The sequence below is a fragment of the Panulirus ornatus genome, chromosome 56 (genome assembly GCF_036320965.1).
Source record: "Panulirus ornatus isolate Po-2019 chromosome 56, ASM3632096v1, whole genome shotgun sequence".
Lineage (NCBI taxonomy): Eukaryota > Metazoa > Arthropoda > Malacostraca > Decapoda > Palinuridae > Panulirus > Panulirus ornatus.
In genome coordinates, this window is record NC_092279.1 from 25,321,449 (window position 1) to 25,342,336 (window position 20,888).

A 20,888-nucleotide genomic window follows, 5' to 3' on the forward strand; every position below is an offset into this window, starting at 1 on the left:
AAACACATAAAAAACTGAGGTTATTTTCGTGGTGCATCATTCCACCAACCTGTATGGTATTTACCCCTGTTTCCCTTGTCCTAAATACTTGATCTATTAGATGTAATCTAGATGAACACCAGGAATAGCATTATATTATCTCCTGTCTTGATCGTACTATTCTCTTCAAAATTTCTTCTGTTCCTCCCTCCCTCTCTCATATCAAGCCATAATCGTTTCTCGTATTCTCATACCGTAGAGCCACAGGCTGGCTGGGGGTTCACTCTATATGTTAACCACAACACATCTCCGTCTGTCGTCGCTCTCTGCTCTATTTATATAGAGCCATTCATCCCTCTCTCACAACCCTCTCTCTATAGCTGAGGCTGAAGGTAAACCACGTTCTTACTCCTACGTGTGAGTGTGTGTGTGTGTGTGTGTGTGTGTGTGTGTGTGTGTGTGTGTGTGTGTGGTGTGTGGGTGTGTGTGTGTGTGTGGTGTGTGTGTGTGTGTGTGTGTGTGTGTGTGTGTGTGTGTGTGTGTGTGTGTGTGTGTGTGTGTGTGTGTGTGTGTGTGTGTGTGTGTGTGTGTGTGTGTGTGTGTGTGTGTGTGTGTGTGTGTGTGTGTGTGTGTGTGTGTGTGTGTGTGTGTGTGTGTGTGTGTGTGTGTGTGTGTGTGTGTGTGTGTGTGTGTGTGTGTGTGTGTGTGTGTGTGTGTGTGGGTGTGTGTGTGTGTGTGTGTGTGTGTGTGTGTGTGTGTGTGTGTGTGTGTGTGTGTGTGTGTGTGTGTGTGTGTGTGTGTGGTGTGTGTGTGTGTGTGTGTGTGTGTGTGTGTGTGTGTGTGTGTGTGTGTGTGTGTGTGTGTGTGTGTGTGTGTGTGTGTGTGTGTGTGTGTGTGTGTGTGTGTGTGTGTGTGTGTGTGTGTGTGTGTGTGTGTGTGTGTGTGTGTGTGTGTGTGTGTGTGTGTGTGTGTGTGTGTGTGGTGTGTGTGTGTGTGTGTGTGTGTGTGTGTGTGTGTGTGTGTGTGTGTGTGTGTGTGGGTGTGTGTGTGTGTGTGTGTGTGTGTGGGTGTGTGTGTGGGTGTGTGTGTGTGGGTGTGTGTGTGTGGTGTGTGTGTGTGTGTGTGTGTGTGTCATTAACACATAACCTTATAACACACAACACAAAAGTTAACTTTCATTGTTTGTGTTTTCTTTTTTTACGTCGTATGGGAAGAATTTTTCTAAACTTAATCACATTTAGAAGATAACTTTAGGGAATCCAATTATCTTCCTGGTGTGTTTTTTTCCCTCGAAATTCTTGTGTTGTTGTTGTGGAGAGGAGGAAAATGGAGTGTGGGTGGGGATGTGGGTGGGTCGGTGTAGTTCTTCCACCTCATCCCTTTTTCTATACCGTTTTCTTTACCAATGAAGCCATGCTTCAAGCAATTCATCATTTCTATACTTTCTCTTCCCATTCATCCATCTGTCCCACCAGCTATAACCTTCTCCTAGCTGCTCGGGCCAAAGTATCCACAAATTATATATCATGCCATCAAATATTCTCATCCAAAAGCAAAATATTCACTTAGTGTCATGAACGTCTCTGTATTCTGAGAATATCGCAGTCTTGATGAAGACACCCTGCCTGTGACCCCCCCCCCCTGATGAATATTCGTTATGAAAAGGAAGATAATGATGAATATGATGATGATAATGATATGATATGATGATGAGTATGATGATGATAATGATATGATGATATGATGATTATGATGATGATAATGATATGATGATATGATGAATATGATGATGATTTTGATGATGAATATGACGATGATATAATATGATGATGAATATGATGATTTTGATGATGATGAATATGATGATAATGATATGATGATGATGATGTTTTTGAAGATGATGATGAAGATGATGATGATGATTTTGAAGATGATGATGATGATGATGATGATTTTGAAGATGATGATGAAGATGATGATGATGATTTTGAAGATGATGATGATGATGATGAAGATGATGATGATGATGATGTTTTTGAAGATGATGATGAATATGATGATGAAGATGATGATGATGATTTTGAAGATGATGATGAAGATGATGATGATGATGAGGAGGAGGAGGATGGATGATGAATATGATGATGATGACGATGAAAAAAGGAAGACAGAAAAAAAAACTGCAACAAATGAAAACGCGCAATTGGCTATAAAGAAAACGCCATTCGCAGATAACATTACATGAAACAAAAGAATAAACAAGCATTAAGAAATTGGGGCGCCGAACAGAAAACGAGAATCTCGATCAAAAAAAGAAAAGAAAAAAATGTTCACTGAAAATAACATCTAATAGCAGAGAGAGAAAAAATAATAATAATCACTAAAAAAAGACAGAAAACACGAAAATGACACCATTGACGCAACCAGGGTCGTCTTTATTACACTAATTAGGCCAACCACACCACACCCACCTGGACTTATTAGACGTTATGATGGTAATTTACTACTACATCCTAGGGTGGTGAGGGGACAAGACCTCCATGGGTTATCATAGTCTACCCTACCACTTACCTCCCCCTACCCCCTTCCTCCTTTTCCCTTAGCAAAAAGCCAAAGAAAGACATACTGTTTTTTGTTTATCTTTTATTTTTTCTCTTTATCTTCCTCTTGTATTATATCATTCCAATGACCACAGATGTTTGAGAGGGTTTACACCTCGGCTGGGCCACATTCTGTCCAAGTTTTTCACGTAATAGATTTTCTACGTCTTTTATATTTTCCTGCAAATTAAGATTTTGATGGGATTAAAGTGATAGGGGATCACACACTGGTGATGGGGGTGGCTGGAGAGTAGTAAAGCCAGTGAAAATTTTCTAATTTCGTTGATTGAAGGAGAAAGGTTTCGAGAGTTGGAAAAATCAGGGAGAAGTTTGTTGGAGAATCTCTGGGGGCAGTGTGGCCAGGGAGGGAGAAAGATGGTGTGAGGGAAAGAGCAATGAACGCTGAGGGAGGTGCGCTGTACGGCTGCGCACTTCTGGCTCTCTGATTAGTTAAGGTTTTACGTATGTTAGTATATTTTCTATAATAATCATATACGTTTTTGGAATACAGATATTATTATTATTATTATTATTTATATTATTATTATTATTATTATTATTATTATTATTATTATTATTATTATTATCATTATTATTATTATTATTATTATTATCATTATTATTATTATTACTATTATTATTATTATTATCTTTATCAATTATCATTAGTTATTATTATCATTATTTCATTATCATTATTTTAATCATTATTATCATTATATTATCATCATTATTAGCACAATCATTAGTATTAGTAGTAGTATTAGTAGTAGTATTATCAGAGTTCCGTGAATAGTGGCATCTTTTATATTATTCTTTCCATTTTCTATACTTGAGAAATTCATGATTTTCACGAGGGTTACTTATCTATAAATGACATATATCTGGGAGGCAGGGGTGTGATGCTCCCATGTGTACACCCGTCTCAGGTCGAGATCACTTGAGCACACACAGAGCACAGGTTACCGAGCAACCACAGCAGCTCTATCTGGAGACCTTGATATGGAACTCAGTTGACAAGTTTTATAAAATACACTGAACCTCTCACACGTACAGTAATGGTGAGATTATAGAACATCCAGACCTCACTGCCATGATTATACCACTGTACCTCAGCACGCACCTAGTGATTATATAACTGTATCTAAGCACGCACCAGGTGATTAGTGCTCAAATTATGGCACAAACCAGAGTTCAATATAAACATAATACGACAACCAATATTTGGTAATAGCAGTTACGGAGCAAGGGACATTTATAAAGATACATATTATAGAGGAACTCAAAACACAATACAGGTTATAGAACAAGTATGGCCTGAGTTATACATCAGAGGGTAATTACAACCCTAATTACAAAGTGGAACAATTTTGTACCAAGTATGAAATATATGGAAAAGGCAGAGCTAATCTACCTGACAGACGAGCTGGGTTGACTGATCAACCAACTCAACCATCTGACCGGATTAAGTGAACAATCTATTCTGACCAGGACCGACAACCCTTACATCGGCACTCACATACACAAGACGTAACGATATGAAATATTTGGAAGAAGTAGAAATAAAAGGACCTCATCACTCGACTTCTGCAAACGTAAGCAACTAAAGGAAACACGACATCAAAGTCGGGACTCACACTACACCACGGCGGGGGAATCCCCGGGGGATAATAGATGGTACATATCCCCGGGGGATAATAGATGGTACATATCCCCGGGGGATAATAGATGGTACATATCCCCGGGGGATAATAGATGGTACATATCTCACGTCTCCTGAGAGCCATCTGTTAAGCATTGATCTCCCTTGTTGCTGCGTTGCTACTTCTGTTTACAAACGTAAATTGCGTTCATCAAATATTGCTTTGCATATATATATATATATATATATATATATATATATATATATATATATATATATATATATATATATATATAAACGGTAGACTGTGCAGAAGGAGTCCGGGAATACTGAGTACCATGCCAGACATCATCGGCGAAGGATGGAGATGTGAAGATCCAATTCTTTTCTTTTTCAAAAGCCAGCAACACATTGTTCAGGGCTGTGGAGGTGCGGAGGTCAAAAATCAGGACTTTTCACCGAAATACCAGAGCTTTGTACCCACAAAACGACGAGGGGTTGGGGGAATGGGGGAGGGGAAGTATTTCTGAGTTTGGGAAGTATTCTGAATTAGTTCAAGAGGTCAAGGGTCATTCGGACGTCAGGTCAACCAAACTGTTTTTTGCTACTGAAAAGCAAACAAAAAAAAACTGATGTAAAAAAAAAAAGATTTTAATGTAAGAAAACTTTATATGTAAACAATGTAAAAAGACGTATCTACGTGTGACATATATTAGTGAAACGTTCACTGAACTACATTACCAAATTATGGTCACTTTACATAATGTTATAGATCTTATCCAAATAATACAGCCTGACTTGACGCGAGTACCAATGACTGTAGCTCACACGTTACAGGGGTCAAAACTGTACCAGCGTACGACTGTACAACACCTAACACCACACACGTTACTGAACATATATTCAATCTTTGTGAAGACTCGACGGTAACAGAGAACGGAAAAATACGAATTTCTCAGTTGTAGGAATTATTAATCTTTATCAAAAAAAAAAACGAAATCTCAATGGTAGGAATTAATAGTTTTTAACGAAAATACGAAATTCTCTTGTAATTCTTTTACTTTTTATCAAAAAATACGAAATTCTCAATTGCAAACTCTTTTTAGTTTTTATCATATGGAGATGGGTGGGGAGGGGGAATGAGTGTTTACATACTTATGTCCCGAGTTTGTGACTCCTACCTCAGCCCACTGTTAAACCCCGCTTAAATATGTTGAAATCCTAAAAGAAAAGAACGATACAAAATATATATATATATATATATATATATATATATATATATATATATATATATATATATATATATATATACATTACCTCGCAAACGCGGGAGACAGCGACAAAGTATAAAAAAATATATATATATATATATATATATATATATATATATATATATATATATATATATATATATATATATATATATATACATATATATATATATATATATATATATATATATATATATATATATATATATATATATATATATATATATATAAGGATACTGCTACCTCTACTTTCCATGGTTTACCCCAGACGCTTCACATGCCCTGGTTCAATCCACTGACAGCACGTCGACCCCAGTATACCACATCGTTCAATTCCCTCTATTCCTTGCGCGCCTTTCACCCTCCTGCATGTTCAGGCCCCGATCGCTCAAAATCTTTTTCACTCCATCCTTCCACCTCCAATTTGGTTTCCCACTTCTCGTTCCCTCCACCTCTGCCACATATATCCTCTTTGTCAATCTTTCCTCGCTCATTCTCTCCATGTGACCAAACCGTTTCAATACGCATTCTTCTGTTTTCTCAACCACACTCTTTCTATTACCACACATCTCTCTTACTCTTTCAGTACTTACCCGATCAAACCACCTCACACCACATATTGTTCTCAAACATCTCATTTCCAACACATCCACCCTCCTCCGCCACCCACGCCTCGTAACCATAAAACATTGTTGGAACCACTATTCCTTCAAACATACCCATTTTTGCTCTCCGACATAACGTTCTCGCCCTATACACATTCTTCAACGCTCCGAGTATCTTTGCTTCCTCCCCCACTCTGTGACTCACTTCCGCTACCATGGTTCCACCGGTGCTAAATCCACTCCCAGATATCTAAAACACTTCACTTCCTCCAGTTTTTCTCCACTCAAACTTACCTCCCAATTGACTTGTCCCTCAATCCTACCGAACCTAATAACCTTGCTCTTATTCACATTTACTCTTAGCTTTCTTCTTTCACACACTTTACCAAACTCATTCACCAACTTTTGCAGTTTCTCACCCGAAGAAGCCACCAGCGATGCATCATCAGCGAACAACAACTGAATTACTTCTCAAGCCCTCTCATCCACAACAGACTGCATACTTGCCCCTCTTTCCAAAACTCTTACATTCACCTCCCAAACAACCCCATCCATAAACAAATTAAACAACCACGGAGACATCACGCACCCCTGCCGCAAACCGACATTCCCTGAGAACCAATCACTTTCCTCTCTTCCTATTCGTACACATGCCTTACATCCCCGATAAAAACTTTTTACTGCTTCTAGTAACTTACCTCCCATACCATATACTCTGCTCTATACATGCCTTCACCCTCTCAATCAATACTCTCCCATATAATTTCCCAGGAATACTCAACAAACTTATACCTCTGTAATTTGAGCACTCACCTTTATCCCCTTTACCTTTGTACAATGGCACTATGCATGCATTCCGCCAATCCTCAGGCACTTCACCATAAACCATACATACATTGAATATCCTCACCAACCAGTCAACAACACAGTCATTCCCTTTTTTAATAAATTCCACTGCAATACCATCCAAACCCGCCGCCTTGCCGGCTTTCATCTTCCGCAAAGCTTTCATTACCTCTTCTCTGTTTACCAAACCATTCTCCCTGACCCTCTCACTTCGCACGCCACTCGACCAAAACACCGTATATCTGCCACTCTATCATCAAACACATTCAACAAACCTTCAAAATACCCACTCCATCTCCTCATTTCACCACTACTTGTTATTACCTCCCCATTGGCCCCCTTCACCGATGTTCCCATTTGTTCTCTTGTCTTACGCACTTTATTTACCTCCTTCCAAAACATCTTTTTATCCTCCCTAAAATTCAAAGATACTCTTTCATCCCAACTCTCATTTGCCCTCTTTTTCGCCTCTTGCACCTTTCTCTTGACCTTCTGCCTCTTTCTTTTATACATCTCCCAGTCATATGCACTATTTCCCTGCAAAAATCGTTCAAATGCCTCTCTCTTCTCTTTCACTAACAATCTTACTTCTTCATCCCACCATTCACTACCTTTTCTAATCTGACCACCTCCCACCTTTCTCATGCCACAAGCATCTTTTGCGCAAGCCATCATTGCTTCCCTAAATACATCCCATTCCTCCACCACTCCCCTTACGTCATTTGCTCTCACCTATTTCCATTCTGCACTCAATCTCTCCTGGTACTTCCTCACACAAGTCTTCTTTCCAAGCTAACTGACTCTCATCTCTCTCTCTCTCTCTCTCTCTCTCTCTCTCTCTCTCTCTCTCTCTCTGTGTATATATATATATATATATATATATATATATATATATATATATATATATATATATATATATATATATATAATCATCCCTGGAGATAGGGGAGAAAGAATACTTCCCACGTATTCCCTGCGTGTCGTAGAAGGCGACTAATAGTGGAGGGAGCGGGGGGCTGGAAATCCTCCCCTCCCATTTTACTTTTTTCCAAAAGGAGGAACAGAGAAGGGGGCCAAGTGAGGATATTCCTTCTATGGCTCGGTCCTCTGTTTTTAGCGCTACCTCGCTAGCGCGGGAAATAGCGAATATGTATATATATATATATATATATATATATATATATATATATATATATATATATATATATATATATATATATATAAAGCTAAGGTTATCAAGATCGGAAGGACCGTAAAAGTGGATTAAATCAGTCCCTCCTCGGATTCTCTGGCGAAGAAAATGGTCTCCCATTAGCAGGTGATTTGACGACCAATGGACTGGATTTCTTTAGGCGATTTTCAGGTAATAATGCTAGGGAGGGAGATGGGCAATCCCAGGGATTAATCACAGCCAGGGAATTCCAAGGTGGGGAGCTCAATGGCTAGGGGGAGATAACTTTATGATTCCGGGGAAAAAATTCGTGGCGCGGGGAGTTTAAAAGCTGGGGAGCGACAGGGTGGGGGATCATGGATGGGGAATTGCAGGAGGGGAAGAGAGAGAGGGGGAAGTTGCTGGGGGACGGGCGTTCAAAGATGGAGAACGCTGAGAGGAAGCAACCTGCAAGGAGAGGCAAGAGCCTTCGATGTAACAGCCTCCAAAATGAGGCAAGAACCTCTGAGGTGAGGCAACCTCCAGGGTGAGGCAAGAACCTCCAAGGTGATGCAAGAACCTCCAAGGTGAGGCAAGAACCTCCAAGGTGATGCAAGAACCTCCAAGGTGAGGCAAGAACCTTCAAGGTGATGCAAGAACCTCCAAGGTGATGCAAGAACCCCCAAGGTGATGCAAGAACCTTCAAGGTGAGGCAAGAACCTCCAAGGTGATGCAAGAACCCCCAAGGTGATGCAAGAACCTCCAAGGTGATGCAAGAACCTCCATGAGGTGGGAATAACTTCCAAGAGAGAGAGAGAAGACGCTCCAAAGAGGAGAGAAACTCCAACGTGAAGGAAGAACCTCCAAGGGAAGACTAACCTCCAGCGTGAGGGTAAAACCTCCAACGTGAGCGTAGAACCTCCAGCGCGAGGGAAGAACTTCCAACGTGAGGGATGAACCTCCAACGTGAAGGTAGAACCTGCAACGTGAGGGAAAAACCTCCAACGTGAAGGTAGAACCTCCAACGTGAGGGATGAACCTCCAACGTGAAGGTAGAACCTGCAACGTGAGGGTAACACCTCAAACGTGAAGGTAGAACCTCCAACGTGAGCGTAGAACCTCCAACGTGAGCGTAGAACCTCAAACGTGAAGGTAGAACCTCCAACGTGAGGGAAGAACCTAAGAAACCTCTACGAGGAGAAGTGAACCTCCAAAGTGAGGTAGAACCTTCAAGAGAAGGGAATTTCCTAAATGAAGGAACTTTAAACCTTGGAAAGAAAAAAAATCCTTCAGTTAAGGGAAAGTTTTCAGTGTGGGAGAAAACCCCAGGGTTCCAGTGAGCCAGACAAGGCCATTCTACCATCACTCAGTCACGTGACGAATCATCGAGGGAGGGAAATAAAAAAAATGCATAGTGATAATGAGTCCACCTGGGCGATGAGGCTTTGATGCGGGGGGGCGCGCGCGCGGGCGCGCTGGTGGGAAGCCTCTCACGTCTTCTGAGAACTGGCTAATCCCTGACCTAATGTAATCTTGGCAGTGTCTCTCTCCCCTCCCTCCGCCACCCGCGCCTCACCCATCTCTATAGAGTCACACAAAGATCTCTAACTCTCCCTCCCTCCATCCCTCCCTCCCTCACCTGTATCCCTCCCTCCCTCCCTCCCTCCCTCACCGTCATCTCCATTCCTTCCTCCCTCCCTCATCTCTATTTCTCCCTCCCTCCCTCCCTCACCGTCATCTCCATTCCTTCCTCCCTCCCTCACCTCTATTCCTCCCTCCCTCACATCTATTCCTTCCTCCCTCCCTCCCTCCCTCCCTCACCTCCATTCCTTCCTCTCTCCCTCCCTTCCTCACCTCTATTCCTCCCTCCCTCCCTCCCTCACCTCTATCCCTCCCTCCCTCCCTCACCTCTATTCCTCCCTCCCTCACCTCCCTCCCTCCCTCCCTCCATCCATCCCTCACCTCCATTCCTTCCTCTCTCCCTCCCTTCCTCACCTCTATTCCTCCCTCCCTCACCTCTATTCCTCCCTCCCTCCCCCCCTCCCTCCCTCCCTCCCTCCCTCACCGCCACCACTCATCTCCGACTCGTCACCGTATCAGAACTCGACTTTAAGAGGACACAGCGCCCTCTGTACTATACTGCCATCCCCGGGAACCCTAACTATTGTTCAGTGAAGTGCAGACGAAAAAAAGGTTTTCAGCACCGTTACGATGGCGGTGCGCCGCCAAGGGCACGGTCCTTCGAGACACGACGGTACGACCCCGACCACAAGGGTACGACCCTTGAACAAGACGGTACGATTCTTGAACACAAGGGTACGACCCTTGAACAAGACGGTACGACCCTGAGCACAAGGGTACGAGCCTTAAGCAAGACGGGACGACCCCTGAGCACAAGGGTACGAGATTCAAGCAAGACGGTACGACCACATAGCACAACGGGTACAAGCCTTAAGCAAGACGGTACGAGCCTTGAGCACGACGGTGCGACCCCTGAGCACAAGGGTACGACCCTTGAACAAGACGGTACGACCCCTTAACACAAGGGCACGACCCTTGAACAAGACGGTACGACTAAAAGCACAAGGGTACGACCTTTGAACAAGACGGTACGACCCCTTAGCACAAGGCTACGACCCTTGAACAAGACGGTACGACCCCTTAGCATAAGGCTACGACCCTTGAACAAGACGGTACGACCCCTTAGCACAAGGCTACGACCCTTGAACAAGACGGTACGACCCTTGAGAAGAAGGGCAGTGCCTTTGAGTGTCGTGGCCATGCGCTCCTGAAGAGCACGTTAACGAAGGTTTTACCAATCCAACACAAAGTCTACGGTGATGTGTACCCACATTTCACTACCAAGAAGACCGCAGGTGGTGGTGGCCACACTGTGAGTTCTGGTTTACATTCGGGTGTGAATATGGGTGACGAATTGGGGGTGTGTGGGGTGTAGGCTTGCGTGCGACCGGGGTGAGTTATGGGAGGCGAGTGTAGTGGAGGGAGGGAAGGTGGCGAGGAGTGTTTAGTGAGAGAAGCTGAACTCAGTCCAGAGAAAAGGCCGGGAATCCGGAGATAAGAAGGAAAAAAAGGAGAACTTCCCGTTCTTTGTTGCTGTACTTCCCGTTTTCCCTCGGCTGCAATCCACAGGGCCCAAAAAAGCTATATCGAAGGTCCGGCAGAAATAATGTTGTGATATGACTCAAAGGTCAGCAAGGAGTATCGTATGACGCCTATTATATACCACTAGTTATCCAGACTGGTCGACAGAAAAAACAAACATAACCCCTAACAACCACTCAAACTTTCATAACATCGTTACGAGTGGAAGATGGCCAGCAGAAATACAACACAATTCATGTAACACAATCAATCGCCAAAACTAATCCACAAACGAAAGAATTACGATACATTACCATTGTTATATCAACGATAAGACAATGTTACCGGAACAAGGTCGTTAGCTACCAGTTAGAGACTCGTGGTTATAACCTTTAACGACTCCTAACTACCGGTCCGATGGTTGCGTAGTGATCTGGACGTTTGGACTGTAAACTGCCAGGGTCGTTTAGCCACTCATTGTCGGCCTATCCAATAAATTTGAACACCTTCTTCAGGGGTTAAAATATAATTCTAAAACCACATACACTCATTATATATATATATATATATATATATATATATATATATATATATATATATATATATAGACATAGATACATAGATACATAGATACATATATATATATATATATATATATATATATATATATATATATATATATATATATATATATATATATATAGATAGATAGATAGATAGATAAATAGATAGATAGATTGATAGATAGATAGACAGATAGATAGATAAATATATGGCCTATGCTAATCCGTAAGTATGTTGAATAACATTCATCAACTGGCCAGTGGTCATTAGGGCAGAATTCGTTACATACAACGTAAAAAAAATACGTTACAAACACGAAATCAACTTGCTTCTTTTTAGGCCATGTTCACTGACTTCGTAAACAACAAACACAAAGAAAGATAAGTAAACACAAACAGTAAACAAAAATAAATAGATTTACCAAATGTATATTGATCGTTGTATTTGTTGGTTTGTTTTTCATTTCCCCCAGACACAGTGGCGACCCCTCCATCTTTTTACTTTTTGTATATAAATATATATTTTTTCTTCACTTTGTTGTTCGGTGGTTAAAAAGAGACTGGCTATAACTCCTCCCTGCCTTTATCTCCGCTCTTAGGATTTTCCCCTTAAATCTTCCCCCACCGTCTTCCCTCCTCCACTCCTCTTTCTTCCCATTTTCTTTCCCTCCCACCAGCAGGAAGGAGAGGCCGATGAAGCTCCTTCCCCCTTACACCCCCTACACACGATAATGGTTGGGCAGGGTCAGGCAGCCAGGCGCGCGGGAGGGTGTAGGGTAGGGTAGGGTAGGGTAGGGTTAGGATAAGGGAGGAGGGGCAAAGGGGGAGATGATGATTGACCCCAATAGTAGACCTCCTTCCCCCAACCAACCCCTCCAACCCGGGAGACTGGAACAGGGTCATCCGATCAATTTAGGGCCAGAATCAGGACACGCCGGAGTGGCCACTGGACGACCCCAGGCTGTGGCCGGGGCCGGGTGGGCCGGTATGGGAGGAACTTGCACAAAAATCTTGTACGAAATGAACAAAATATTATCGGCCTTACAGTGCACAGTTATATATATATATATATATATATATATATATATATATATATATATATATATATATATATATATATATATATATCTTTTCTTTCTTTTAAACTTCGCCATTTCCCGCGTTAGCGAGGAAGCGTTAAGAACAGAGGACTGGGCCTTTTTTGGAATATCCTCACCTGGCCCCCTTCTCTGTTCCTTCTTTTGGAAAATTAAAAAAAAAAACGAGAGGGGAGGATTTCCAGCTCCCCGCTCCCTCCCCTTTTAGTCGCCTTCTACGACTATATATATATATATATATATATATATATATATATATATATATATATATATATATATATATATATATATATATATATATTATCCCTGGGGATAGGGGATTAAGGATACTTCCCACGTATTCCCTGCGTGTCGTAGAAGGCGACTAAAAGGGGAGGGAGCGGGGGGCTGGAAATCCTCCCCTCTCATTATTTTTTTTTAATTTTCCAAAAGAAGGAACTCCCTCAAAGGCCCAGTCCTCTGTTCTTAACGCTACCTTGCTAACGCGGGAAATGGCGAAATAGTTTGAAAGAAAGAATATATATATATATATATATATATATATATATATATATATATATATATATATATATATATATATATATATATATAAAACGTTTATAAATCATTCTCAACAAAATAATATCAAACTTGTAATTCTCCGTTAATTACAATTATATTTACATATTAAATGTTTTAACGCACAATTTCAGGGGAGACTGAGTTATTTTACTCGATCTACACAATCATAAATGCCAACATTGAAAACGTCAAATTACGGTGTTTATTTTTTTTTCAAATCAGAGAATTTGACGGTAGGATAATACACAATGGCGATAGAGGGTAATTTACAATCGTACATTAATGGCATCCACATTGAAAAAAAATTTACGAGGCTAGATTATGAAATTGTACTGAGTTATTCTTACAGTTGATGACGACACACGATGATATGTTAACTAATGCCCAACCCTAATGGTTCCATCCTTGAACATGACGGTACGAGTAAGATCGTACCGTCGTACTCAAGGGTCGTACTATTGTGCTCAAGGGTCGTACCGTCGTGTTCAAGGGTCGTACCGTCGTGCTCAAGGGTCGTACCGTCGTGCTCAAGGTTCGTACTATTGTGCTCAAGGGTCGTACCGTCGTGCTCATGGGTCGTACAGTCGTGCTCAAAGGTCGTACCATCGTACTCAAGGGTCGTACCGCTGTGCCTAACGGTCGTTACGTAGTGTCCAAGGGTCGTAACGTAGTATTCAAGGGTCGTGCCGTCGTGCTCATGGCTCCACATTTCAAATATGAAGTTACCATGAATATTACCCAGTGGGTTTTAGGGAGAGGTTGTAAGACTTACTACTTGGTAAGGTTAATATTATGAGGTTGTAAGACTTACTACTTGGTAAGGTTAATATTATGAGGTTGTAAGACTTACTACTTGGTAAGGTTAATATTATGAGGTTGTAAGACTTACTACTTGGTAAGGTTAATATTATGAGGTTGTAAGACTTACTACTTGGTAAGGTTAATATTATGAGGTTGTAAGACTTACAATCCTGGTCTAACCCAGGTACTCCTGCACTTCCAAAGGTGCGTTACGCTCAGTAGCAGGGAAATGGTGGACTCCTCTGAGGTGAGACGCCCTCTGACGCAACTGCACTCCCAATGCTATACAGCCTCGATAAAGGTGACTTCTCATACGCGGCGTAACCCCGAGCGGGCGGAGCCCGGTAACACCTGTCTGTACGCTATTCAGGCATAATTATACAGTGGTTTCTTAGATCATATAAGGCCAGGTTAGGAGGTCACAGGCATTAATACTAAATGAAAGGCTCTGGGAGACTTCTAGTGGTCATTTTACGTTTAGGCGGGATCATACTTCAAATCATGACGTCATCAATAATACACATGGACGAAGATGAGACACACACACACATAAGCCAGGTAGAATGCCGAGGTTCATAGAAAACGGTGGAGCATAAAAGATGGACATACAGTACTCCTAACGGGGGTCACTTAAATAATACGTTTAATTATGGATGCATTAAGCTTTCCTTAGTGATTAGAAAGGGGAAGGTGTGAAAGACGGGATGGTGGGAAGGAGGTGGTGTAGGGAGGAAGGACTGTGTCCTATAATTAACAGGGGACCTCCGGTCGCCAGGTAGAGTATCAGGCATTAGCTAATAATTACATTAAAAACTTAATCGTCCTCCAGCCGAGCTTGCCGTTCCTACTCCACCTTAAGGGGATGGTCGATAAGCCAGCGAGTGTGACGTAAGCTGGAGAGGGTGAAGCTGCAGACACTCGAGTGCCAATGTGTCCAATGTACGTAGGTTCATGTGATGTCGTGCCATGGGCCAGTACACGGAGGGGAAAACACTCCCCACACTCATCATTTCTCTCTCTCTCTCTCTCTCTCTCTCTCTCTCTCTCTCTCTCTCTCTCTCTCTCTCTCTCTCTCTCTGTATATATATATATATATATATATATATATATATATATATATATATATATATATATATATATATGTATACATACATACAGAGAGAAAGAGGGGGGGCGTCCAAAAGAGAGACTTTTGGATGTGAATGTGTTGACATGGGACGTCTAATCATTACCCGGTGGAGGCGAGGGTGAAGATTTGTCCAGGATTTCGTTAGAGAGGAAAAGATAAGAAGGAGAAGAGTGGTGAACGTAAGTTGACATACCAGATAGCCTGAATAACGGGAAAGCTGAACTGATGACTTGCTATACACTTGCTCATGGGTTTGGTACGATGTTCACACTGGAAGGTATAGCATTGTTCTTATATTTGTTTGAGTGTGTACGAGCTGTGGGTGGAACAAGTGATTGTGGTGACGAGCGGCGGTCCGTGGTGGAGGGGGTGTGGGAAGGAGTGGTCTTTGGAAGGGGTGTTAGAAGTTTAATTGTCAGACTACGAAAGTGTTTTCTGTTTTAGATATATGGGAATGGACTAGGCAGCAAGCGGAACCATGGAAGCGAAAGTGAGTCATAGGTGTTGGATGTGGAGGGCGAAGGTTCTGGGCGCGCTGAGGAATGTGTGGAAAGAGAGGGCAAAAATGGGTATGTTGGAAGGAATAGAAGTTCCTACAATATCATATGGTTGCGAGGCGTGGGGTATAGATAGGGTTGTGCGGAGGAGGGCGGATGTGTTGGAAATGAAATGTTTGAGGACAATACGTGGTGTGAGGTGGTTTGATCGAGTAAGTAATGAAACGGTAAGACAGATGTGTGGTAATAAAATGAGTGTCGATGAGAAAACAGATGATGGTATGTCGAAATAGTTTGGACATATGGAGAGAATGAGTGAGGAAAGGTTGACAAAGATGATCTATGTGTCAGAAGTGAAGGCTATAAGGAGAACAGAGAAGCCAAATTAGAGATGGAAGGATGAAGTTAAAAACATTACGAGCAATTTGGGCCTGGATATACAGGAGGGATAATTGGAACGATATGGTATACCGGGGTCGATGTGCTGTCAGTGGACTGTATCAGGGCATGTGAAACGTCTGGAACAAACCATGGAAAGGTCTGTGTGGCCTGGATGTGGATAGAGAGCTGTGGTGTCGGTGCATTACACATGATAGCTCGGATTAGGATGTGAGAGGATGTAACCTTTCTTTGTCTGTTTCTGGCGCTCTCTTGCTCGTGTGGGAAAAGGCAATCAATCATGGAAGAGGGAAAATATATATATATATATATATATATATATATATATATATATATATATATATATATATATATATATATATATATATATATATACGCTTATAACCAAAAGGAAAATGAAAAGCAGTAAGTCCCAAGTGCACTTTTGTGTGATTAATACACCGTCAGGGGAGATGATACATTCTTGTATTTCCCCTGACGAGGCATTAATCACACGAAAGTGCACTTGGGACTTACCGTGATCCATTTCTCATTGTGGTTCGTATATATATATATATATATATATATAGAGAGAGAGAGAGAGAGAGAGAGAGAGAGAGAGAGAGAGAGAGAGAGAGAGAGAGAGAGAGAGAGAGAGAGAGAGACGATCAAGAAAGAAAGATTAAGAATATCATATAAAAGTCATACAGAAAGATATAGAGGAAAGAGGAACAAATAGAAAAGGACAGCACAGGAGGAGAAATGGAAATATAAGAGGTAATAAAAAGTACCAGGAAGATGTAGAGGGAGGAGGGCAGGATGGACGACGACACAATTCAACGTTTATGGTTCACTTGCCTCGACGGTCCTGCGATTTATAATGGCCAGCCGGGAGGGTAGGGGGTCCCCGCCCCCCTCCCTTCCCCCCGTATCCCCTACCACTCTCCCTGAGCCACACACACACACACACACCCAGCACCCCACCACGGCCCCACCACCCGTACCCCAAGCACCTTCCGTCCAAGCCCTATTCTCTCTCTCTCTCTCTCTCTCTCTCTCTCTCTCTCTCTCTCTCTCTCTCTCTCTCTCTCTCTCTCTCTCTCTCCTCGTCCTCGTCCCCCCCCCCACCCCACAGCCCTCTCCTCCTCTATTCCCACAACCTCCCTCCAGCCTGGAGGAGGGAACGCAGCAGGAGGGAGCCAGACGCCGGCACGCACCCTCTCTCCCCCTCTCTGTTTATCCCCTCCACACAAGACGGAGAACCCATTCAGACCTGATGAATTAAGAGACAAGTGAGGCCAAGTGTTCAATACATCCAACATTCTGGTGGCAGAGTTTTGGTTGCTGTTCCTCGATGGTTTGGGCACAGGTCAAGACATCATCATACTCTCGTTACACGCCCCAGCATCCCGTTACAACCAATGAGAGCGTGGCGCTACATGCACGTCCGCCTACTGGTATTACCCAAGCCTCACCCAGCTACCCTAAAGTCATTCCCAGCTGGTCCACTGACCTCTGCACACGAGGATTTGATGCATTAGAACAGGAGGAGCCTTAAGATAACCGTATGAGGTACCCTACACCATCTCCCACACCATACAACACAGATATCACAAACTTCGAAAATTTTATAAAGAATCTGATAAAAGGAAAAATTATTACCTGGTTATCTTAACACATATGTTTAAAGGAATGGCTACCAACGTACACACACACACACACACACACACACACACACACACACACACACACACAGGTGGGAATAAATAAAGGCAGACAGTATGAATTATGTACATGTGTATATATATATGTGTACATTGAGATGTATAGGTATGTATATTTGCGTGTGTGGACGTGCATGTATATACATGTGTATGTGGGTCGGTTGGGCCATTTCTTTCGTCTGTTTCCTTGCGCCACCTCGCAAAACGCGGGAGACGGCGACAAAGCAAAATAAATGAATAATAAATATATATATACATATATATATATATATATATATATATATATATATATATATATATATATATATATATATACGAATATAGTGCACATGAACGCGCATTTTTCATAGAACATATAATGCCTTCCAACAGCAAGGATTCGAACCCGGACCTTTTACACATGAACTACTAGTAATGTGAGCCTGATGGGATTTGACCGGTCTAGAAACCGTTGCTCATGGATGCGAGACGAAGGAGATTCGATTAATAGTAATTCGAAGTCATTTCCTTCTCATGAACAATCATAGCCGAGCGGTTAGCGTTCCCACTTACCGCGGAAAAGGCCCGGGTTCGAATCCTTGCTGTTGAAGGGCCATTATGTAAAAATATATATATATATATATATATATATATATATATATATATATATATATATATATATATATTGACTCATTCAATCACAGGCATCGGTGTCAATAAGCACTTTTTTTATCAGTAACACCATCTGCAAATTACTAACATTAATTAACTCGTCAATATGCATCAGTAAACATCCAGATATTTTAATAAAATCCGTCTAGATGCTCGACAGGTCTACAGGTGAAAAAGAAATAAAAAAAACCATTATTATATATTTTTCACGTGAGAATAAAATTCTAAAGATTTTTTTTGACTGGGCGATTTTTTGCATCATTGGGTCGCTTTTCCACCCTAATGAACGCAGGCCTTACCACTTTAAAGACACGCTACAGTTGGCAATATAGGGGATGTATAATGATATACGTTATAATGAAAAGCTCCTTTTTCCCCCAAAAAAGTTTTTGCTGCAATGTAGAGAAAGAGGCAGGACCCGTAAGCATTGCATTACAGACTTAATAACATCACTTCATTGAGTTTATTTACACACGCAGTGCATTGACCATATAGGGCAAGACGCAGAGGTATAGCTAGCGATAATGACCTTTATGTGCCTCTAGCGAATGAAGCTAGTTTTCCTTATTAGTGTTTCATACGATAGAAAACGTAGCGTATGGAAATCACAACTTTCCCTCCCATTTGGGCAAAAATCATTTTACTTCGAAAGCAGAAGTTAGAAAATGTGAAATTAGAAAATGTGAAATTAGAATATGTGAAATTACATGACGAGGACGAGAGGTAAAGTGATAATGTATTTCTTTCTTGCGTTGTAACATAATTTTACAGGTTTTGAACAGCACAACAATTACCCTAGGGCGTTTTACACAAGGTTCAATATTCCGTGTAGACGTATGTGACTGCAATCATAAGGTATGGGGTATTTGTGGCGTGACAATGGGTCTTATAGCGTTACAGTTTAAAAGTCATTATCCCACGGTGGGGTATATAGAAAAAAACAAGTTATGAGATGGGAAAGAGCGCTGACTCTTATGTCCTTCCACATTACGGCTCAAATTACCATAAACTACGTAAGAGTTGTTTAAAGAAAAAAAAAAAGTTTTACTGTTGTCCCCAAATTATGTCAAAATGAACCTTGTTCCCTCATGAATAGGGTTCAACGTGCCATGTCAAGTAAAACGAAGTGGTTAGCGGGGGGGTGAAGGCCAATAAATATTACACACAGATTAATCAGAGCAGCCTTGAAGAGGATCAATGTACCATGGAGGCAGATGGTGGCTTAATGTAGCGGGGTGTGAGCCCATAAGCTGCCAGCGGAGAGAAGGGGGGAAAAAAAAAAAATACTTTTCGGAGAGCATGATGGAAAACGAGAGTGTGGAAAGAAAACGGTGGCAAGTGTTTTCATACGGGGGGTGAGGGGGAGAAGGAAGCGTTGTCATATGCTATTCTAAGAGGGGGGTGGAAGGTGGTGGCAGACGTGGCAAGTGTTGTCAGAAGAGGGAATGTGGTGTCATATATACCGTCATTATAAAGGGGAGGTGGTGGCGAGTGTTTACATAATAGAGAAGTTGGTGTCAAAACTTAAAAGAGAACTTGGTGGTGGCGAACATATTGTCAGTAGTGTGGGCAAGGTGAGGGCACAAGTTGTCAGTAGTGTGGGCAAGGTGAGGGCACAAGTTGTCAGTAGTGTGGGCAAGGTGAGGGCACAAGTTGTCAGTAGTGTGGGCAAGGTGAGGGCACAAGTTGTCAGTAGTGTGGGCAAGGTGAGGGCACAAGTTGTCAGTAGTGTGGGCAAGGTGAGGGCACAAGTTGTCAGTAGTGTGGGCAAGGTGAGGGCACAAGTTGTCAGTAGTGTGGGCAAGGTGAGGGCACAAGTTGTCAGTAGTGTGGGCAAGGTGAGGGCACAAGTTGTCAGTAGTGTGGGCAAGGTGAGGGCACAAGTTGTCAGTCGTAGTTGGGGTAGTAGTGGTGGTGGTGTGGGTAAAGTGTCGGCATATGACCACACTGCCACCACTTACCCACAGAACCTGCCAACACAAACCCACATCTTGCAGTACGGAAGAAAAGAGCCAAAAAAAGGTATTCATCAAATACCTTCACCTCAATCTCCATAAAACATGTAATAATTACCTAGCAATTAACTACAGATAATGACATTAAAATTACAGTATGTCATGCCATGAATAATCATGATCCCTAACTGCCATGAAACGACCTGTTATCTAGCGGATTAATGACCCTAATAAGAGAGCAACTACCAGCAACCAATTACTTCCCTTATGACCAGTTTTCCTTGTGGCATCTGAGAACCAAAATAATTATGATGAATGGGAAGCAATATTCAACATA

General features: G+C 42.0%; 1 protein-coding gene across 9 annotated transcripts in view; it reads right to left on the reverse strand.

Annotated features, from left to right (window-relative positions):
* LOC139766023 (uncharacterized) overlaps positions 1–20,888 on the reverse strand; it is a 423,019-nt gene that overhangs the window by 280,882 nt on the left and 121,249 nt on the right. The gene's annotated exons all lie outside the window — the stretch shown is intronic.